General features: G+C 36.6%; 1 protein-coding gene and 1 long non-coding RNA gene across 7 annotated transcripts in view; one reads left to right on the top strand and one right to left on the bottom strand.

The window, feature by feature from the left end:
* Positions 1-24,886, bottom strand: part of LOC147874790 (uncharacterized) — a 246,716-nt gene that overhangs the window by 120,212 nt on the left and 101,618 nt on the right. For 3 of the 5 annotated variants that reach the window (XR_015533752.1, XR_015533751.1, XR_015533749.1), the window contains exon 1: positions 13,934-14,036. The exons of the other annotated variants lie outside the window; for them this stretch is intronic. This is a non-coding gene — a long non-coding RNA (uncharacterized LOC147874790). Of the gene's footprint in view, positions 1-13,933; positions 14,037-24,886 lie in introns of those variants that run through there. 5 annotated transcript variants of the gene reach the window in all.
* LOC110838846 (cell adhesion molecule 2-like) overlaps positions 1-24,886 on the top strand; it is a 316,884-nt gene that overhangs the window by 240,503 nt on the left and 51,495 nt on the right. The gene's annotated exons all lie outside the window — the stretch shown is intronic.

Here is a 24,886-nt window from a genome sequence, read left to right as displayed (position 1 = left end):
TAAGATCTTATAATTATCCTACGAATTTCCAGTGTAATCTACACGAACTTCAACGTTTTAATACACGTAAAGTCAACCTACAAAGTACAGGACCGCATTTAAGTAGGTAGTTGAACCCTAACTCAATAGAACGATTCGATGTCATTAGCAACACTCATGACTTAAATCTACAAATATTAGGCTTCGCGTTTTCAATACACGTGGTTTTTATAATCAGTATAATTCTCTATTTACGTTCCAACTCATCTTATATAAATTGTGCGTATATTGTAAAGAACCAGACAGGAAGAAACATCCGCTGAATTACGAGAAGAAATTCAACTCATTCAATCGAAGGCTTCAGAATTATTGACCAAGAATGGCGAGAGACCTCTGTTAATGACCTTGTTTCATTCGCCTGCAACTTATTAACAACTTTCTCTGTTTAAGCCCGTTAAGTACGGTCAGGGAAGAATTGGATATTGGAAGAGCTCAAGAAAAGTCTGAAATTGTCTTGAGACCTCATACCACTAGTATTTGGACTATATTTAAGAGTAGGTTATTCTCAGAGTCTCTTTGAGTTTTTTTTTCGGAGTCTCGGTTTGGAATTTACAATCACGTTACATCCCTACACTCATACTATTAATACTGCATGGGGCATTTCGTTGGATTCTGAGTGAGTGGCATGCATAAATTACAAGTGTTATTTGCACATGGCAAGAGACCCACGGGTACTAAAGTCCACCTCAGGAAAAAATTTCTCATACCTAAAAATGTAATATACTAAGAATAAATATTCTTTTATAAAAATGCATGTTACGTGCTCGTTTAGGAATAAACTTAAATATAAAAATACAATCAAACATTAGATATTTTTAGTTCATAAAATGAAGACGTGCAATTATGCCTTAGTAAATGTGGTTTTATATAACAGGCCTCAGAAGCCAAAAGTTTATTTCTATACATTGACCGTGAGCAAAGTGCTAACAAATTTGAGGTTTACACGACATGAGTACGAAGATGGCTGTCTTCTGGGTTGTAGCGCTGTGTAATCTGGTATAAATTTATCGATGTTTCAGAGGTCTTTGTTGCCTCCATCATCAGGGCGATTATGGAAGCCATAACTCAAAACACAGATATCTCAGACTTCTGAGACATTTCTATCATTTAAGAATGGTATTGTTTAACACTTCAATCTATCAGTACTTAACAATAAAATAAAAATCTATACCTCTACTTGTATTTGACGAATTATTATGACGAGGGAAGGAAAAATTAAACTATTTTAGGTGGTTTCATATGAACACAAATGCGAATTCGAAATTATTGCAAGTAACATCGTTAAGTTTACAAACAACAAATCCAAGGATACGAAATTCCAGTAATTAATGCAGTTACGAAAAAGATAGTCAAGGAACCGTTTCCTGACGAAATTAATTCTAGTTCAGGTCTTCGCAACCATAATCTATAAGGTCCATTTTAATATTATCATCGTATCTCATTTACATTTACCAATAATTCTAATACACATTTATAACATAAATTTACTGATATTATGAGTAGAGAGCCAAAGCGAAATGTATTTTTTAAATTACAAATTTCATTCTCATACGAAATAATAACAAGAGTCTGATCGATGTGAATCGATACTATCGTGCAATGTATATCGAACCTCTGTTAACAGCGTTGGAAAAGACTAACTGAAATTACGTTACGGTGTACATTTATTTATTGTTTAACGGCATTCTACAAAATGCAGAAAATATTTATGGTAATTGCAGTAACATGTTTTAAAACAACTTTGTTCAATGTTCAGACACATTTTACGCAACATTGTCCAGGGCATACTGAATTAGTGTTCTGTTATATCACTGAAACTATCTTCTGGTGTCACATCTGAACAAAATGTTTCGACAGGCCAGGATATCTACTGCATGTAGTATCATAAACACATGACAATCGCGCTGAAGTATCATCACACCACCCCACTCGATACACGGCAATAATTACATCCAATATTTTAAACAGTTTTAAACGTGTTTTGTCTTTGAATATTTATTTATAGTTTTGCAGGTTGATGTAACCATGTGTAGCGAGCAAACCGCATTATATACACATTATAAACTTCAGCGACCTACGTACAGATATTGGTAAATAAAGAAAAGTTATGTTCATGGTAGTGAGTACCTAAAATACAGTGGAATAAATTTTACACAAAATCAGAGTTTCCGGACAAAATAGTAAAAAAAAATATATATTTTGACTGATTTCCTTAAAATATTTCAGTTATTTAATTTTATGTCTCATAGAAGTAATGGCAGTTTTGTGGCCTTAGTAATTTACCGTAGTAAACCGACGTTTCGGGAACCAACTCTGTCCCCATCATCAGGGTTCTGATGTGAGTGGATACCTCGGAAGTCATCTGTGTTAATGGTTTATTTAAAGAACAGAAATCTCTTAAATCCACTTTTAATTTCGTTGTGTTGTGCTTATTAAAACAGCCAAGTCATAAACACAAAAACTACACTAAGACACCAAATTCTGGCAAGCAGCTACCTCTTAAGAAACCAACTTGAAGAAAATACGTAAATAAAATCGTAATATTAAAATTTATCCTGTTGGAAAAGATTACGATAATTTACATTACGTTTATTTTTCTGAAGTGAATCCACTGGTAATAATGATGATTTTAATGAAGAATGAAACTTACTGCGTCTACAGAGGGGCCTCAAGGTGAAAGTAACGTAGTCTGACTCATACAAAATCATTTTTAATTTTGAGAAAATTATACTTTCTCATCAAGTCAAGAGGAATCTCAATTTTTATGGAATACAAAAGTCCATTTCGGTTTTCAGGACATATTAAATCCAATAAACATCCGCACACCTTTCTTATTTGAGATGTGTTTCGATTAGGTTTTTATGCCAAAATTTTTTAGGCATGTCTCATTTTCCCAATTCGTGTTATATTTGTCGAAGATCTGATTCTCCCCGATTCGATTATTTTAACAATATTGGTTTAACAAAACAGATTATGAAACTCTTCGTCATGTTATATTCTCCGTTCTGTTCTGTTCTTAGTGTATCCTTATTTACGACTCAAATGCATGGCTGGACAATTTATTATACCATCACAGCCCGAAAATATGATACGTGAAATATCTTGTATAAAATATATACGTTAATTGTATAACCAGAGTACAACTTGTTAGAGAATGAAAGTTCTAAATCGTGTGTTATTGATCGCGTGTTACAGTTGCCTGCAAAATCTGGTTTTACCGTCCGACTTGTCATCACAATGAAGCTTACACATCTGTGACACAAAGCTTTGAAATTTCGGTTCGTTGAATTTATTGAGCAGGCACATCTGTGCAACATAAACCATTCTTTAACAGCAACGATGAATCAGTATCAATAATTATTACAATAATAGACCCTAATGAGTGGTTATAATGATATTTCCAAAAAAATATCTCATTTGGACTACCACAGATATGTTGGCCTCCTCAAACCTCAAATATGGTATCTTGATATATTTAGACATTTGATAGGACTCCTCAGACAAGTTATTAGCCCGTCGCAAAGGTCTCTACCTGTACAGGACATCACAACACAGACATACGCAGACATCCATGGCTTGAGTGGGATTCGAACCCAAGGTCCCAGTGTCCAAACGATCAAGGCCCGCGACCCTACACCTCTCGACCACTGTGATCGGCTTCCAGGATATCCATTTTTAAAATTATCTATTAGTAGCGGTTAGAACGCTGGCCTTGTAATCCTGGGGTCTCGGGTTCGATTCCCGACGGTGTCCGAATTTATAACTTGTGTTGGGCAAGGCCGTGGTCTAGGAAACACGGAGTTTTCCTCCGTGGCATCCCAACAATTACTCCATTCACACACAGAAGAAGGCAATGGCAAACCACTTCTGGATCATCTGCCAAGAACGTATATGAACAGGTCCCAGTCCGAGAAAAGGATGGAAGGATCCTGTTCATATGGACCTGTCGTCAGACAGAACACTAAATAATAATAAGATGAGGTGGTCTAGCGGTTAGAACGCTGACCTTGTAATCCTGGGGTCTCGGGTTCGATTCCCGACGGTGTCCGAATTTATAACGTGTGTTGGGCAAGGCCGTGGTCTAGGCAACACGGAGTTTTCCTCCGTGGCATCCCAACAATTACTCCATTCACACACAGAAGAAGGCAATGGCAAACCACTTCTGGATCATCTGCCAAGAACGTATATGAACAGGTCCCAGTCCGAGAAAAGGATGGAAGGATCCTGTTCATATGGACCTGTCGTCAGACAGAACACTAAATAATAATAAGATGAGGTGGTCTAGCAGTTAGAACTCTGGCCTTGTAATCCTGCGGTGTCGGGTTCGATTCCCGGCTGTGCCCGAATTTATAACTTGTGTTGGGCAAGGCCGTGGTCTAGGCAACACGGAGTTTTCCTCCGGGGGCTTCCCCGGTTTCTCCGTGGCATCCCATTCACACACAGAAGAAGGCAATGGCAAACCACTTCTGGATCATCTGCCAAGAACGTATATGAACAGGTCCCAGTCTGAGAAAAGGATGGAAGGATCCTGTTCATATGGACCTGTCGTCAGACAGAACACTAAATAATAATAATAATAATATAATATTAATCGAACTATCCTAATAGCAGTTTCCAGCCTTTAAACTTCCCTGTCATTTAAAAGACTTGAGGTTTCCAGGAAGGCGGGAATTTCGATGTTGGTCTTAACATCGCGTGGACTTGTACTAAACATTGTCGTTTTCCTCCAATTCTCCTCTCCTTTTACCCTCGTTTCTTCGCCTTTGCCCTATTCACAGTTCTCTCCTCCTCTAATTCTTTTTGGTTAGTTTCGTTTATATACGTCGTCAGCTTGCTATCTGTGTGTATGCACTTGGTGTTCTGTAGAGCTCCATTTAATATTGTGTCGAGGTAAACAGTAAAGAATTCTGCGCAGGCAAACCACCCTTGCTTTATGCCTTAATGGTTATGGCTCTGAATATACGAAGGCTTCCAAACTATCCAGTATGTATTTTCGAAGCATTCATAAGCTGGAGGAAATAGTGATTGAAATATTCTATAGAGTCTACGCTAATCTAAATTGGTCCCTAGATTAAGAAGTTCTTAGTTTCGGATTTTTCAAGGACATGATAAAAGTCTTGTCCGAAGAACTCTTCTGCACGTCTCCATACATCGGGACACAGATTATTGTCCTCAGGAGGATTCGAACCCTGGAGCCATGTTCTCAGCGTGTGACCCCAAGATCACAGTGAAGCATTTTAATGTTGCACAATCATTAATGAGTCGGCTTTTAATCTTTTAACCAATTGATTTCACTTGCAACAGCCACTTTCTAACAAAGGCTTTTGACATGATATCTAATATTACGTGTTATCCATAACTCATCAATAAACAGCCACATTTTGGTTACTATCAACACACAGCTACGTAATTATTAAAAATGTACACCTCAGTATAAATTTCACATTAACACATCTGAACGCACTGCAGTTATTAACATCAGCAATCCTTTTTACAGGTTTAAAATGTTAAACTGTTTAATGGAGCCGAAATACCTTTGTCAGGAAAGCTGACAGTTGTGATTACAGTCGGCTAAAAATATTAAAATTATGGTTAAGTTACACGGTGTGAAAGGACACGAAGATAAATGGGTTTTGTAGTGCAACCACACGCATGTAATGGGTTCATCCCCAGTTATTCTAATCCGTGACCGTCAGAGATGACGTAAACCAGAATTGGTGGAGTTTTCGCATAGATTTCGGTAACAGTCAGCTTTTAGGATTCCCACGCAAATTCTAGGTCATGAACATAAATTGTTCGTGTCGTATGCATGTGAACTGGGGGTGTTTGTGGGCAAAGCACTGACGAAGATATTTTAACCCATGATAAATGTAGTACAATAACAAAGGATTCGAGAGAAAAAATATGTAAAGACGAGCTTCTTAACCCAGCATTGTTAGTGTAAGTAAAAACAATGATAAAATTTGTTTACACATGTAGCACGCAAGAGATGAACGAAAATACTTAAAATTTTGGTTGAAACATTGAACGAAGGAGAATAGTTGGGAGACAGGTTCACAGAGAAGGATAACATTAAGATGGATATTTCACAAAAAAAACAGAAGACATAAAAATTCAGGGACATTAAACTTAAAATTCTTTGAGAACTTGAGTAATTACCACTTTTTTTTCAGAAGGCTGTACCATTATCTACGATCTATGAGGAGTGTCAGAATATTAAAATTATAAAAGTTGACTTGATGTGACAACATCTACACTGTAGGTGGTGTTACAAAAATCATCGGGTCTTTTAAATAACTGTTGACTGACAGTTGGCCTCCGAACAGCGACGTAAAGAACTAAAACATCATAACTATTTAAGAAATGAAGAAAAGTGAAAGAAGACCAACACCAACAAGGTAAACTGATACTAATAATACTACTAATTCGATATATTACGATTACGAAAAACTATTACGAAAACTGACTTTACGATCGATTTTTATTTTAGAAAAAGCGCTCCTAAAGGAGTGGTAAGGAGTCGGAAAACAAAACAAAAAATTATGTGTACCGATCAGCTTCCGACTCGCATTTCGAAAGTGACCGAATTATATTTACGCCTGAAACCTCGTTTATCGATCGAGAGATTTCTTGGATTTACATTTCCCTCTAAAACGAATTTCAAAACAGTAGCCCTACCTCGAAAAGTTGTAATACCTTTCCAGCTGACTTCATTTCATTCATAGTATGAAATAGATTCGTAAAATATCTTAGTGACTACGAACACGAGGTAGAGAAAAGTCTCTGTTTTCCGTACGGAAATAATAAAATTTTGGATGGGAATAAACTGGGTATACCAAGATCCCATATATGAATTTTCATCCGTAAATCGAGTTCTTTGACAGTACCTACATCAATTAATACCTACCCCATAGATGATCTGGTAGATCATTTATCACGTTATGCGATTCTAAGACCAACAGCATCCATTTTAATTACTACGTTAGTGATGTATTTGCTTCGTGATTTTCTATCTAAAGATCTTGGTGTCATGTTAAACAGTAAATTTTGTTTTCATTGTCATGTTGGTATCGTATATTCTCTGGCACTAAGGATATTATAACAACTTATTCATTTTGTTATAATTTTTCTTCTGTAGGTAGTCCAGTAATTTTATAAAGTGTATTAATTATATAAAAGATAAAGCAAGCATCTTTCGTATAAAATAAAATAATATTACACCGACCGACTTCAGTAAAATAGAATATATATATATATATATATATATATATATATATATACTAGTTTCCAAATTCATGTCATGGCCGTTTCTTTTTAGTATATTATTTATATAATTATGATTTAATTTTGAATTGTTTAAGTTTTATAACCTCGTTGCCTTGTTTCTTATTATTAGTTTGTGTGTCTAGAAGAGAAGTTTTCTGTGTAAGAGTGCTTTAAGGCTCGGCCCTTCAGCTATTTACGTCATTGTTGCAAATAATACATATTTTTTATACATTTTTTTTTTACAAAACCTTTTTCTCCTTGCAGTACGCTATCTCGATACCAGAAATTCTTTAGATCGGTTATATGAACGAGTCTTTAGTCCAGTTTTGTTTTCACTTAATTTCTTGTTTTTTAAGTTTATATTTATTTTATATTTTTGTGATGACTCTAATTAGCTCCTGCGGCTGTTGAGGTAGCGCGCTATAATAAATAATTTATTTATTAATTTAATACCATTGATCACAGTCTCTATTGAGAAGTTCCTAGTCGCTCAGGTAGTAAAAACAAATTCCATGAAATTTATAACCGGAAAACACATTATCGTGTTCACAAAAGCTCGCCATATTCCTATTAATTATTTATTTATTTAATTAATCTTATTGTGCTAACCCTGTAATTGGTTCTTGTTAGCACGTTAAAATAAACAATTGAATTGTCATTGTAATAATAATTTATTCCAGTCTATAAATCGTATTACTAATTTCTTTTGTCAGACTCTTACAGTTCCAAGCAAGAGATAAAATTTGAACCTCCGCAAAATATAGAATTAACTTAACTTATTCCCTTTCACAGGCTGTTTGGATGGAAGTGTCATAAACCTAAGAGGAGTATTGATATGCATTGAGAACAAGAACATTTCTAATAGCCTTGTTAATATTACAGTTATTTTCGTGACATGAATACACAGCTTTCCTTTCAGATTTATGTTAATCTTAGTCATAGATGGCGTGTTATTTATGAATAGTACGAAATACTGGCCTAAATTTAATGAAGTTGCAGCTTCGTATACTTCGTATACTAGAGGATATGATCTGACACAATTGCAATTACATGGACGTATAATGGAATATGTTGTATCAGTGAATCACATTTGTAACCTGATACGTCTGGAAATTCCAGTTGTCTAAGCAACGCATCTAAGTTACCTCTTCAACTGCGTATCATTAAAATTAGATATCGGGCATGTACAGAGTTCCCTAGTCAAATTCATAATACGAGTACATTACATACTTTCCATCATTAATATCAGATATATTTTGAATGCAACATCATAAATTCTATATAAAGAATATATAGTATATATAGAAAGAGATTCCGACGATGTGGAGTGGATTAAATTGGCTCCAGATGGGGCCCAATGGTGAAGACTTGTGAATGCTGTAAAGAATCATCTAATTCCACAGTAAAGTAAAGTTTGTCCCACTATACGCCATGTAGGCGTTTGGGGGGAGTGGAGGTATTAGCTCCTCTCTTCCTTGACCTCGGCACTAGATGGGGGTGAGTGGTCAGCATCACGCCCCGGCCGGCTTTACCCCCGGGAAAGACCACGGTACCCATTGTAGAGGAGGCTGGGTGGGCCCCAGAGCCGGTCTGGACGCAGAGGCTAGAGGAAAAATCCTCTGCCCCCGTCGGGGATCGAACCCCGGCCGTCCAGCCCGTAGCTAGTCACTATATTGACTGAGAGGAACAATAAATTTGTTCATTGGATGTGTAATTATTAATATATTAAAACTAACTTGAGATTCTCATCTAACTCACCTAGTTAAAAGTTTCCCTGTATTTTATGGAACTCGAAGGTTCATCCCAAATTTCGTAGAAGCCCACCGGTGGTCCCTATCATGAGTCAGATAAATCCAGTCCTCAACATCTCAACCGATGTATCTATGGTTCATTAGAATATGGTATTTCCATATACGCCTATGTCTACCACGTGGTCTTTCCTATTGGCGTCTTCCCACCGAAACTTTTTAAACATTTCTCATTTCCCACGAGTGCTATATAACCCACCAAAATCTCCCTTTCATGATTTGACCATCCTAATATTATTTTATGATGAGTGAAAATTATGAAATACGTTATTTAAGCGTCATATTAAGAGTGAATTTGGAAATTGGAAATAGCAGCTATATATATATATATATATATATATATATATATATATATATATACAGGTGCCGTGAACTATTTTATAACTTTAAATTACTCCCTAAAGCCTTATATATTTGCATAATGGCTTCTAAATGGTTTCGTGATAGACAGACATGAAATTTAATTAATATGGACCGAGAGAGGCCGACAGACGTTACTAAGTTCGAGTATTTCAACAGCTTTGCGTGACAAAATACAGCTTTTCCTACACGTAAATATACAAATGTCAGACTCGAACAAGAATTAACGACGTATGGTTGACATTCTGCTGTCAGCTTTGCTTAATGTATATTCAAATAAGTGTGAAATGATAACCAGTTTGAAATGAGCAGATAATGTAGACTGTTTCAAAATGATGATACATTGGTTAATATATGACCACTGAACTGCATTGCCTGTTTGCTTCTGCCAAAATTTTAAAACAAACTATTACTTGAAACCTAAACTTTGACTTACCGGCAATTATTTTAAATTTTCCTAGACATCACAAATCTGAAGTAAATTTGTGCGTTATTGGTCGGCTTGACTTGACGGGATTTTTCGGTAAAGTCCGCGCTCTCAGAAAATAAATATCCAAATTTTGGTAGTGGATCTAGACTTGTATTTGAAAGGCACCCGATTCGAATCTCGGCCGAAAAACCTGTTCTGAATTGTTCGTAATTTCTTCCACACATTTGTGACAAACTATCCGAGATTTTGACAGCTTCCATAAAATAAATCCGTCTTTTCTTACATATTGTACCAAAATAATACCGTATTAAAAATACAGTCACCAGCTCACCTTATGCGAGTTGATTTTTCGAGCTGGTAAGAAGAGATTTAATATATTTATATTAACGGACTGTAAACTGTCTCATTATATTAATCGACGCTAATACATTTGCTGTATTTTAAAGTTACCTTCTCAGCGTTATTGTTATTACATGTATATTTATTTACTTAGGTGTGTTCTACATAACGTCAAGTTATCAACTCTTTCTCAATTACAAGGGTCTGCCTGCCTTCTTTTTATATATTTGTATTTCGTCATAACTTTGACTTAATAATATATCTTAATTCTTTCCCACTTAACATCTAATTTTAAAAATATATCACGACCTCTTACAATTTGTGCCTTGTGGCTCGTTCCAATTCATAATTAATTACTTTTTCAAATTATGAATCAGTTCAGACCGTCAAATGGCCTGTGCCTACAAACGAAAACACAAAATGAATGACGCAGACAAAAATTCATGCCTTAAGTAGGATTCGAACCGTCAACCCAATTGTCAAAGCTTCAAAATTTGAAGACGTATCTCCCAACCTATTTTAACAAGTTAAAAACTTTCATGTTTATTATTATATGCTTAATCTTTATTTAAGCCTAGCAATTTTTACACGATTAACCTCCCCTTTGTTGGTTATAGACGCCTGTGTACATAAAGACACTCGTATGTTTCCGCGTCTGTTCGCTTACGCTTACAGAGGAGATTTATAGGTATAAACGGGCGCGGACCTCGGAGAAAACATTAAAATGGCGTAATACGTAACACGTCTGATACTTCTGTTCTCGCGTGACTGCTTGTTTTAAACACTTCGAATAGACAACTTGATCTGTGAGCTTGAAATGGGACACGGTTGCATAGAAGGGTCAGAACAATCGAGGAGGCTTGAAGTGTTTAAGAAACGGGAAAGAAAATAAGACAGAATTTACGCGAAGATAGCACGAAAGAGACGAAGAAAAACAAAGACCTTCAGAGTTGAAGATATGAAACAAAACATTCCCCCGTTGTCTTTCAACTGGCTGTTTACACTCTTAATATCTTTAGCAGCGTTGTCAAACAAGTATTGGGGGGGGGGGGGAGGCAATGCTTTTTCACGAATCATATCCCACTCCACACTTTCCAAAAACCCGCCTTCAACCTTGTTTTATCATTTTTCGCATTTCTTACGTAACAGTCAGTGTATTTCTTCTTACACGTTCTATGTTCCATCTATAGATAGAGAATTATCGATGTACCAAAAGCATTTATAACATCAGAACGAAAAACTTGGTTATAAATCACAACCGGTAATATATTATTCTGTTTGTAATGATATCAAATATGCGAATATTCCTTCATAAAGATAATATCAAATATCCATATGTTATGTTAATTCTTATAGTCTAAGTTTCTACGTTTCAAAAATTTTAATATTTAATTCCTACTGCATCATACAGATGTAAAACCTATGGAAGAATAAACAGAATACAGTAACGTCAGATTTTGTTTTGATGTAGAGAAAACTCTTGCAAAATTCAACCTTCAAAGTTCGACTGAAACACGAACTTTCTTTATGGACGTTGTAACATCAACACGTATTAAAATTGCATGAGATCTGAGACACTGGAGTAACTGAGGCTGTTTCTCAGTGCTGAAACTTTCACAAAGGCCATTCACTTTCTCAGTTCCACTTTCGACATCGAAATTGGCTTCTGGGATGTCATAGATCACACGCGGCCTTGGTTCAGCCAGTGCTACCAACAGAACTGTGGGAACCCTTCAGTGTCTCACGCCAACGGAGGACAATGGCCTCTCCGAAAACGATACAAGCACACGGAATGAACATATATCAAATCATTTTTCGTTGTGAAGTTCTTTAAATACCTATAGTCTACAAGACAAAACTGTAAAGACAATCACTATTCCATATGATCTACTACCCACCCTCAACAGAGTATTCCAAAAAAATGTATACGCGTTATTATATAAATATTAATCTTCTTATCGATCTAAATGTGTTGTGTTTACGAGGTGAACTTAGTGTGGTATACATTTAACAGATGGCACCGCTGGCATATTCTTCTTTATTACGCCGTCTCCTTTACAGGAGGTTGGCGACATTATGAACAGCAACTTTAAAATATGCAATACACAGACCGTGTGGGTCCAACAGAGGTTAATGTTTGACACTTATACTCCGGCTTTCAATATTGGGGTCATATGGGGAAATAAAACTCTCAACACTTCCAGTTCTAAAATTATAGATCTCTTTGTTGTGAACCTTTTAATAATGGCCTGATATACATATTATGTCAATGTCGATATTACAGGTGAATATATTTGCGAAATTGAAAAAAGTGTGCCCATACTATCCAAAACAAATATAAATGGATGCTGTAGTGAGAAAATCATGTTGCAGAACACAACAGAACAAAAATATGAACACAATCCTCGGAACAAAATTTAAAAGAATTTTAAACGTAGAATTAGTGGTTATGAGTTGGAATTTAAAAGTAAACAACTAACTACAATACTCATTCAGAAATATTTACAGTTTTTATTATTTGACATTGGCATAATTCTGTGTGAAGAAACCAACGGATAAGGAAAACCACAAATAAATACGAAAAAGGTTGTCCTCTGTTACCTAAATCACTGTTTTCACAATATAAACCAGCCACAGTGATATAAAAGTTTGCCTTGCGGTCATAATACATGTGTATTTGGTGCAAAAACAGTATAAAGATCCTATTTTGCAATTTCCCTACATCAAGTGGCGTGCTTCGATGCAGATTCCTGGCGATTTTGACAACGTTGCACCTGAACAACAACAAAGAACAAATACCAAGTGGTCAACCAGACTATGCCCCCTATAAAATGTCCGCCCATTTTTAAATACTTTGACAAAATTCAAAGACGTCCACAGACCACGAGAATGCAAAGAATGCGGGAGAAATTTTTAAACACATTTTAATAAACCTAACTAGTTTCATGGGTATACCACACTCAATGAGGATATTGTACAATTATTCCACGAGTTTCGACAAAATACATTAACATGTTTGTTTTTAAATATTGATTTTTTTCCCTTATCTACTGGTTTATTCCTTTATCTAAATCTGACTTTTGATAACAGAACATAGATTCAGAGATCCTGTATTGCCTCCGATACATTATAAAATGTAACCTCAAGACAAAAACCACACATTCGTAAAAATCAATACACTCAATAAGCATGTATTTGTTAGTTCGAAATAACACATGTATAACTATTTAAATGCGGTCTATTAATAATATTTGTCAATGTTACAACATTCATTAAAGATGTCCAAGTATTAAACGTAAATATAAAAATTTTAGACATCGTCAGACACATGATTCATGACAATTATTATAGACGTAACCTATAATTGTATATTTCTTCCCATTTCCATTGCAATGATATTTGCCTATAGTGTAAATGATTCATGTCAAACAATTCTTTTAAAACTTATATTCTACGGCATTTAACTTCCATAATACACTCAAAGGAAAATTATTTTCATTCCGGCATATGTTCCACTCTAGCAGGATAGAAACCACGCCATAACTGCGCATGTACAACATGGCAGAAGTAGCCAGCAAACTTCAACGCACCTTCTAAAAACTTAACCAAGTGTATGCACATACAATCGAACACATCTAATTTATTCTGTAACATTGCTAAGGAAATATGTTATAAAACATTCACGACTTACCAGTGAACCATGACAGATGAAATTACATGCAGCTACACTAAAAACCTCGGCGATAATCACAAAAACAAAACAACATACAACTCACTCTCACAGACATATTGAATCTGACTACAACTCGCCACCAACTTTTCTAGAAGGGTGGGGTGGGGTGGGTGGGGTGGGGGGAAGAGTCATCCGTTCTCTACTCGTATCCTTATTGGCTGGGTGGTCCGGTTAACATTTTTTGAATAAATATTTTCAGTTATTATAACCTCAGATGTGTCTGTTGACAGATTCGAAGATCTTGTAAGAAATAAGATGAACGTGCCACGCTATAAATGTTTACTCCTTGCTATTTCTTGAACAGTAATTTCCTAATTTATAAATAATAACATACTTATTAGAAAACGCCATTGTTACCGGCTCCTCTTTAAGCTTTTAACAATCGTTATTGAAAGACTAGAAGTACATCTCAACGTATATTTAACCACTGAATTAGACGGTGGTGTATGATATCTCTCCGTCCGACTACTACCAGGTCGCTATGTACTAATCTTGCGCATGCGCGTATATCAAATTCCTAGCAGGGCTTTTTTCCTGGTCTGCTGACTGTACACGTAGTCCATAAATAAGGAATATTACGGAAGAATTGTTATCTAACAAATTGTAACAAGGACAGAAATTATTCCGATATTTTAAACAAAATATAATTAAAATAATATAATAATGGGTTTGATTGCTGTTTACCTAACAGATTTTCGTAGCTTATAGCCACGAAACGGTGAGTTTGAATTTACCTGTGGGGAGTAACAAGTTAGGCAAACATCTGCAACGTGATTTTGAACGGAATGCTGATTTTTAACGTTCGATATGCGAGTAGAAACATTATCTGTGAACATGTTAAAACCGAACTGTAAATTGAAGAGTATATAAAATATCACTTAACGTAAATTATATCTTGCAGTTACCAACATTGTTTCTTATCGATTCCGTTGCTGACAAGCATCGTGTGTTAGAATGCAGACAATGGGATGTCGTTCCTGCGGTATGTTAGAAATTCAGTGTTAAATCTTTCAAATTTAAAAGTTACACAAGCGAATTTAATTTTGAAACCTACTAGGCCAGCGCAAACTCTGGATTTACATAATATTAAAATATAATTGCACTTTTCTGAAATAGTTAATCGTTCAAAATATTCGCACACAATATACAGTATAGACCTGTGGTATTCAACCCGGGGTACGCGTACCGCCGGGGGTACGCGAAGACATCTTAGGGGCTACGTGAAATAAAAAATAAATATTATTTTATGATAAACACTGAATAATCAGGAATGCAATTTATTTAATTTAGTTTAGATGTAGATTATATGCTATGTAAAAAGTAAAATTTGTCCCACTATACGCCATGTAGGCGTTTGGGGTGAGTGGAGGTATAGCTCCTCTCTTCCTTGACCTCGGCACTAGATGGGGGTGAGTGGTCAGCATCACGCCCCGGCCGGCTTTACCCCCGGGAAAGGACCCCGGTACCCATTGTAGACGAGGCTGGGTGGGCCCCAGAGCCGGTCTGGACGCAGAGGCTAGAGGAAAAATCCTCTGCCCCCGTCGGGGATCGAACCCCAATCGTCCAGCCCGTAGCTAGTCACTATACTGACTGAGCTATCCCGGCTCATTTATATACTATGTATAACTCGAATTAAACACCAACAACTTTGGAGGTACAAAGTTGAAGAGAAATTCTATCTGGGGGTACGCGAAGACATCTTAGGGGGTTCGTGAAATTTAAAAAAATATAATTATTTTATGATAAACACTGAATAATCAGTAATGTAATTTATTTAATTTATTTTAGATGTAGATTATATACTACGTATAACTTTAATTATACACCAACAACTTTGGGGGTACAAAGTTGAAGAGAAATTATATCTGGGGGTACACAAACTGATATAGACCATATTATTATTAACGATTTATGTCAGTGATTATTCTTTAGGGTCTATTCTAAAATAAATTGTAGCAAGGATGCTCGTTGTTATTTGAAACTTTGTATCTCACATTAAGAGAAAAATACAGATAAAGGTTATTTGAGAACGAGGTGCTAAGAAAATTTGTGTTTTATAATACAGCGAAAGTTATAGGAGAATGACAAAAAAATTGTGATTAGAACATTATAGTTTTAGTAGAAAGATATTAGGGTAATCCAGGACGATGAGATGGGAATTACATGTAGCACGCAGGGAATAGATGAGAAATTAATAGTGGATTAATTTGGCTCACTGGTGGGCATTTGCGAATACAGGAATAAATCCTCAGGTTCCATAAATGGCGTGAAATTTTTTATTGTACTCCGTAAGTTACAACTTGCTCGTATTTTCTGTTATATTCCACCACAACCTCAACTCCACGTTTTATTTATGGCCTGGCATGGAGAAGAATTTTATGATTTTCGTCATTCAAAAAAAAAAACTTGTGGTTGGTAATATTAACTCAGGTTTCGTAGAGTTAAGGAAAATGTCATGGACGACAGAAGAAATTATAAAGTTTCTTATCCAGTTCCTTATGACATATGCTTTTTATTCTCATAAAATAGGCCAGTAGTCGAAAGGTTTGGTAATGGTTATAAAAATTTAATTTTGTTGATAGTAAAAGTATGACTCAAACTTGGAGAAAAGTTTAAAGTTCTCCAAAAACTACAGTAAAGTTGGACTGGTCGTGTATTTTTTGCCTTAAAATATATTTAGGAAATTAATACAAATATCTAGAGTATAAACTTGATTTAATCGATTTCCACCATTGATATTTATGTTCTAATTGAGATATTGCCTAAAACACCCCTTATTTTGCATAAATACTGTTATATTTCTAGTAATGCAATCTTAAGAAGGATCTTCATATATTCTTTATAATGTCTGCTTTCATACTGAATATCAGTAGTTCGTTTAATCGCCATATTTATAATTGTAGACACATCGACACGTCAATCGTCTATATATTTATAAACGTATTAATTAAACATTTATTGCCGTAAATAATTTCAGGGTCCTATATTAAATGGTGACAGTGTTGATTTCACCTCAAGGTCATACGATATTAATTATGTTATTATGATTACATGAAACTAACAAGTATAAAGGTAGAATAGTCTCCATACGCATAGTATTCAAAGCAAAGTTCGTAAAAATAGTCAAAAGTGTTTATCGATAATGTGGAAGAACACTACACAAAACACTATTATTATGTGTAGGAGTCTTCTTCTCTCTCGCCCCGTCACATGTACGAACAACCGGCGCCCTCACCGCTGTAACTACAAACTAAACTAAGCCAATAACTCAATTTAACGGAAGCACGAAGTTAGCAAACTTGCCAAATTTACGCTCGTTGCCATAGAAATCTCAACACCTGAAGCTGTGATCCGACAACGTTGCAGTTACATGATAGTGGCAAGTTTCGTGTTTACGAGTGCCAAAAGAAACAGCGGGGGGAAAAAAACTGTGGATAACCCGTAAAGTGACATCCCATTTCAATAAAAAAACTAGGACAGAGAAGCCAGAGACAAAATGCACCGCGTGTCTTGATTTACAGGTTGATTTCCTCAAACGTAACATGCATCTCGGCCTAAACGATCTGAGATTCATACACACGCACATACCATCCGAATGAAAGGAAATGTGCGACAAAGATGGGAAATAAAGCAAGAAAGAGATAGTTGCTACCTCGCTTTACGAGGTGCGATCGGAAGGTTTCCAGACTGCGCGTATAAAAACCCGTACACTTATCTCAGGTATTAAATTCATCCATCACCCTCGAAGTAGTTCCCCTGGGAGTGAACACAACGATCCCAGCGCCGCTGCCAAGCCTGGAAGCATCCCTGGAAATCTTTCTTTGTCAGCCTGTCAAGCACCATCTGCGATTCTGCCTGAATCTCTTGCCAAAGACTCGCCAAAACGGCTACGGAAACATATGAAATGCTAAAGCAAGCATTTGGGGAGTCCGCAATGGGTCGTGCACAAACTTTTGTGTGGCATTCACGTTTTAAAAATGGCCTGCCGAACCTCTGTCGATGATGACGAGCGTTCTGGACGACCATCTTTGAGCACAACGCCCGAAAATGTTACGAAGATTCGGCAGGCCATTCACGAAGATCGACGTCGTACCATCAACGACTTGTGCGACATTGTTGGGATAGGCTATGGGACCTGTCAGCTGATTCTAAAGGACGACGCATCCTGTCTGAGGACCAGAAGCAAAATCGACTTCTCGTTTGTCAGGAGCTCAAAGATCTTGCAAGAACCGACCCCAACTTCCTTTCTAAGCTCCATGTGACTTCTTCCTCTTCCCAAAGATGAAAATTCAGCTAAAGGGAAGGAGATTTGAGACGATAGAAGAGATTCAGGCAGAATCGCAGATGGTGCTTGACAGGCTGACAAAGAAAGATTTCCAGGGATGCTTCCAGGCTTGTCAGCGGCGCTGGGATCGTTGTGTTCACTCCCAGGGGAACTACTTCGAGGGTGATGGATGAATTTAATACCTGAGATAAGTGTACGGGTTTTTATACGCGCAGTCTTGAAACTTTCCGATCGCACCTCGTATTTACTTCCTTTGTTACTCACTGTGTATCCTTACACCTAAGACAAAGAGCTTAAACAACACAGTGCATCCACTACGTTCTTTAACCTTTCTCGCTTCTCTCACGGACGCCGTGTTTCCTTACTTCCGTCCGTTTTTAATCCACTTCCTTTCATTTTCCTCATTTCAGGACAGAATTTAAAGGAAACAAAGATGAATTTTGAGCATCACAATATTCAAACGCTTTATCTGGTATACCTGTTAATAAATATCAGTAGACATCAAATAACTTGGTCCCGTCATTGAATCGATAGTCGTAGTTATATCGAGATTTTGACGAAGCTTATCGATTTCGTTCTCGATTAAATCGCTGACACTCAAACTGCATCTCTCCCCATTCATCTGTCATGGTAAAGTACAACACGCCTACCACAACGCAGGATAATTATTCTTTTATTTTATTCTTAGCAGAGCAGTAGACATTCTAAATATTAAAAATGGCTGTCATATAGGTTGTTTCGTAGTGTAGTCTGGTAGAAGTTTACTGACGTTCCAGAGGCCTTGCTGCCTCCACCATCAGGGCTTCTACCAGACTTCACGGCGACAACAACCCAGAAGATAGCAAACTTTAGACTCAACTCCATGAAAACCTCAAATCCTGTTCTCCGTTTTGTTTTAAAACGATCTCATGTGACACGAAAATGGTTCTGTCGTGTAGCCAGGGTCCTCCTTTCCGAGCTGACGACGAGACTCGGACACTAAGCGCGACTTCTAACGGAAAGCTCAGCAACTAGATTATCTGTAATTAAGTTTGTGTCTGTGTGTGTAACTCCGCGGAAGCCAAAATACGCGATCGAGTAGTTTAGCATTATACGAGGTGCGATAGGAAAGTTTCAAGACTGCGCCTATAAAAACCCGTACACTTATCTCAGGTATTAAATTCATCCATCACCCTCGAAGTAGTTCCCCTGGGAGTGAACACAACGATCCCAGCGCCGCTGCCAAGCCTGGAAGCATCCCTGGAAATCTTTCTTTGTCAGCCTGTCAAGCATTTAATACCTGAGATAAGTGTACGGGTTTTTATACGCGCAGTCTTGAAACCTTCCGATCGCACCTCGTATCATCTTAAATGAACGCACCGTTAAATAAGCTTAGAATAAATAAATAAATAAATAATGTATGCTCCAATGTGTTGTGTCTTGTTTAGTTACAACACCATAATTTTTGGTGGCATTAGAATTTTAATTAGCATGTTTATAGAAGAACCCTGTTTCCTAAATTTCATTTCAGTCCACACAAGTATAATGTATTACATGCCAGAAAATATCAATCAAGTCTACATCCTTCCGAGCTATTTTCTCAAGATCCACTTTAATATTATACTCCAATCTACGAGTATTACTTGTAATCCGTCTCCTTACCTCACGTTCTAATTTTTCATGATTCTCATGCTATATGCACCCAATAAAAAACTTTGTTTATACATTACTGATTGAGTATTTAGTTTTCTTAATTTTCGTTTTAACTGTTTAAAGTTGATCTAAATTTAAATTTCGTGGCTTTAATTGCATCATCATTTACCTCGGGGGTATTAAGTAATGACAGTCTGAAAACGCGTCCACTTTTATTTTTAACCTCCCCCCCCCCCCAAACCCCCAAAACCCGACAATGGTTTTGGTGTTTATTGCGAAAGCAAATCTGTCGTTAATCTAACTAACAACAGAGCTACTACAGCGCACAAAGCCCAATATTTCATGATTTTTGAAGCCAATGAAAAGAGGCACAATGTAACCGCCATTGCTGTATTTTTTTATTATTTCGTTAAATATATGTCATATCAAAAAAAATGGCTTCCAACTTATGTTCCTTTATGAGACCTGTATTATATACCGGACATAATTTTGCGAAAAGCAGTTTCTACATGTGGTAAATACGAGGTGCGATCGGAAAGTTTCAAGACTGTGTCAATAGAGGGCGAACCGGATGTAGTACGAGCTTCTGCCGCTAGGGGGTGCCGGCAAAGTGGCGCAACCACAACTGGCTGCTGCGTCATGACAACGCGCCAGCGCACACCGCCCTCAAAGTTCGGCAGTTTTTGGCCTCAAACACCATGGCCGTCATCCCGCACCCTCCTTATTCGCCGTGTGACTTCTTCCTCTTCCCAAAGATGAAAATTCAGCTAAAGGGAAGGAGATTTGAGACGATAGAAGAGATTCAGGCAGATGGTGCTTGACAGGCTGACAAAGAAAGATTTCCAGGGATGCTTCCAGCCTTGACAGCGGCGCTGGGATCGTTGTGTTCACTCCCAGGGGAACTACTTCAAGGGTGATGGATGAATTTAATACCTGAGATAAGTGTACGGGTTTTATACGCGCAGTCTGGAAACTTTTCGATCGCACCTCGTATCGATTAGTACACGAGTTAAGACAGCCTTGAATATAATCCCTCAAATAATTAGAAGACGACACACAAGTGGTATTTATTTTATTAGTTATTTATTGTATACAGACTATACAATTAAAACGAATTACAATCCATACCGCGTAAATCCACTAAACCAAACTACAATTTTCACCTTATCTTCAATTGGATATGCACATCTCTTAGAGCCGGGAAGGCGTATGAACACAAGCAAATTGTTTGGTACAAATCCATTGCTCACTGATGGTAGTACTTCATCAAAAAACGTTTTCATACTAAACCCACTCCAATTTCGGGTAAGAAATCTCGTAACTTAGTCAATCGATTTGGTGAACGGAAGGATTTAGAAATATTCGTCGTGGCACCGGAAGTGGTGGACGAAATGGTACCGGAAGTGGTGGACGAAGTGGCACCGGAAGTGGTGGACGAAGTGGCACCGGAAGTTGCGGACGAAGTGGCACCGGAAGTGGTGGACGAAGTGGCACCGGAAGTGGTGGACGAAGTGGCACAGGAAGTTGTGGACGAAGTGGCACCGGAAGTGGTGGACGAAGTGGCACAGGAAGTGGTATTTTTGACGAGACCTTCGGTTTTTCGCTGCAAATCTTTCCACAATTGTTCCATTCTCACCTGTCATCGTCCCACTAAATGTGTAATAGTTCTGGACAAGCAGGACATTATCAAATCCTTTGCCCTAACTTATTTGTTCAATTTCTGACCCGACACCTGGCTGGTCTCGGTGTAAGGATATTCTAATTTTTCTTTATTTTTTTACTTCTGTTCTCTTATATTCCAATCTTTCTCAGCTTCTTTGTCAGGCGCACTTAATGCATTCGTCTGTGAACGTTAAAACCAGATTCCACAGCCTTCTTCAAAAACATTATTTAAAACTCCGAACTGAACAGTAAGAGCCATTTACGAAGGGCAATAAAAGTATAAAATGGACGAAAAGAGAATGAGGTTAAGAACTAGGAACGATAAACGGATGAGAAGGAGACGAAGAATGAAAGAATTTGAAGTCATTACTTCTAATTCTCAACTCGCTTCTAAGAGTAGCCGAACGTGTTATAGATGTGATTAAGACCCCCCACAATTGTTTGCTTATTACGTCGCTGTACAACTCACGGATGGTGTCGCTCTTTGAACGCATCAGCCATTGAAGTGAAGTTATGCAGAGTAGTACAACCAACAGGAGCTCATTACAGCCCCATTTGATGAAGTTCAGATCTCTCTGCGTTTATGTGAAGTATTTACCAAAGTAACTTGGCGCTGCTGGTAAAGTCTGTAACGATGTAACGATGCCGTTAAGCACGCAGGACAAGTATACAGCTCCATAACTGTAAGAGTGTGATATGAGAACTGAATGAATTCACAATAAAACAAGTGAGATAAAAATGTAAATAAGGTATTGTTCTACAGATACATAAACCTGTTTGTTTATTTAAGGAAGACGAATTACAGTAAATAATAAATTGAAAAGGACGTAGAAAGAAGCGGCCGTGGCCTAATTTAAGGTACAATCCCAGAATTTTCCTGGATGGACTGAGGAAAACCACGAAAATACCCACTCAGGATAGCCGGTCTCCGGGCAGAGATTTGAACCTGGGACCTCCTGATAGCCACTCGACTACGAAGATCGGACACTGATATCACATTCTATGCTGTGAAATTAATAACTAATTAAAGCTGTAATAAGTGCTTTCGATAATACACACAGCTAGGCAAGAAATTTACCGCCTTTTATTTAAATAAATTTCATTACAGTGTTCACAAAATCCTACTACAAATGTGTAATTTGACGCCAGTGGAATAAAAATATATTTATTAGCCTGTTTCGTTGATAGTGATTTATATTTGTTGTGGAGATAAATCTGTTGTTACAAGCGAAGCTCACACTAGGTTTCACACAGCATGAAACAAATTATTTATTATTTTATTTTATTAAATATCTTAGTTACATAACTATAGTTAGTTATGTAACAGTAACGGAAACATTTTAATATAAAATTTGGAGACCTATTCGTGTACGCTGTTAGGATGATAACATCCAGGGTAATGACATGTTAGCGTCATACAAGTTGCAGGGGGAAATAAGAATTGCATATAAAATGTTGGTCGGGAAATCTCAGGAGGAGAGGGTTAGACGTAGGCTAACTGGAATACCAAAACGGAATTTGGAGAAACAGGTTGCGAAATTGGATATTTCATTACAGTGGCTCAGGGTAAGTTTCAACGCAGAGGTGTTCTGAACATGTTATTGAGTCTTCGAGTTCTTTTCTAACCTAGGGACTTCTTATCCTAATGAATGTCTGTTTTATTTTGTTAGACGAGACATCCATTTTCTATTTGGGGGGGGGATAATAAAGCCGGATTTGAGTTTCATGTGAAGTAAATATGTCGGGCTTTTCCGAACTACAATTAATTCACAATAAAATAAAACTTACGCCAAATTTGAAGACCGCTGTCTTCCGTATTGTTACGCTGTGCAGTCAGGTAGACGTTTAGAGACGTTTCGGCTGTTCTTGCTGCCTTCGTCATCAGGGCAACGATGATGGTAAAAGTTTACCAGATCACAAGGAGTAACAACCCACAAGACAGCCATCATCGTACTTGATGCTGTGAGGATCTCAAATCTTATTTACCAAGTTAAATCGAAGTATGTAGCTTAGTTCATAGTAACAGAAGTTTTTCGCTGATTGTTTAAATCAGTGGTATTCAACCTGGGGTACGCGAAGACATCTTAGGGGGTACGTGAAATTTAAAAAAAAAATATTATTTTATGATAAACACTGAAAAATCAGTAATGTAATTTATTTAATTTATTTTAGATGTAGATTATATACTATGTATAACTTGAATTATACACCAACAACTTTGGGGGTACAAAGTTGAAGAGAAATTACATCTGGGGGTACACGAAGACATCTTAGGGGATACGTGAAATTTAAAAAATACATATTATTTTATGATAAACACTGAATAATCAGTAATGTAATTTATTTAATTCATTTTAGATGTAGATTATATACTATGTATAACTTGAATTATACACCAACAACTTTGGGGGGTAAAAAGTTGAAGAGAAATTATATCTGGGGGTACACGAAGACATCTTAGGGGATACGTGAAATTTAAAAAAAAAAATTATTTTATGATAAACACTGAAAAATCAGTAATGTGATTTATTTAATTCATTTTAGATGTAGATTATATACTATGTATAACTTGAATTATACACCAACAACTTTGGGGGGTACAAAGTTGAAGAGAAATTATATCTGGGGGTACGCGAAGACATCTTAGGGGATACGTGAAATTTAAAAAATATATATTATTTTATGATAAACACTGAATAATCAGTAATGTAATTTATTTAATTCATTTTAGATGTAGATTATATACTATGTATAACTTGAATTATACACCAACAGCTTTGGGGGGTACAAAGTTGAAAATAAATTATATCTGGGGGTACGCGAAGACATCTTAGGGGATACGTGAAATTTAAAAAAAAAATATTATTTTATGATAAACACTGAAAAATCAGTAATGTAATTTATTTAATTTATTTTAGATGTAGATTATATACTATGTATAACTTGAATTATACACCAACAACTTTGGGGGGTACAAAGTTGAAGAGAAATTATATCTGGGGGTACGCGAACAAAAAAGGTTCAATACCACTGGTTTAAATCATCCAAGGTCTACCACGATAAAAAAATTCATTACAACTTCCCTACGCTCCATTTCTAATATATTATTTAATATTAATATTACGTAATTCAGTACTACAGGCTAGCAAATGTCAGTTTGTAAGATTATTAAATAATTCAAGAAACAAAAAATAATCAGCTTAAAATGACAGATAATTAAAATAAGAGAATATTTTTCATAACCGAAACAAAAGGAAATTGTTTTATGACGGGTTCATTAAATATTATCTTTCAGTGGCCATTACATAAGGTCAGTAAAGCTTTATCGTTGA

Source organism: Zootermopsis nevadensis, unplaced genomic scaffold, assembly GCF_977971745.1.
Source record: "Zootermopsis nevadensis isolate Lab colony 2312 unplaced genomic scaffold, Znev_1.0 Znev_ptg000005l, whole genome shotgun sequence".
NCBI classification, from domain to species: domain Eukaryota; kingdom Metazoa; phylum Arthropoda; class Insecta; order Blattodea; family Termopsidae; genus Zootermopsis; species Zootermopsis nevadensis.
Note: the sequence above shows the minus strand (reverse complement) of the source record. Positions and strands in the feature narration are given on the sequence as shown.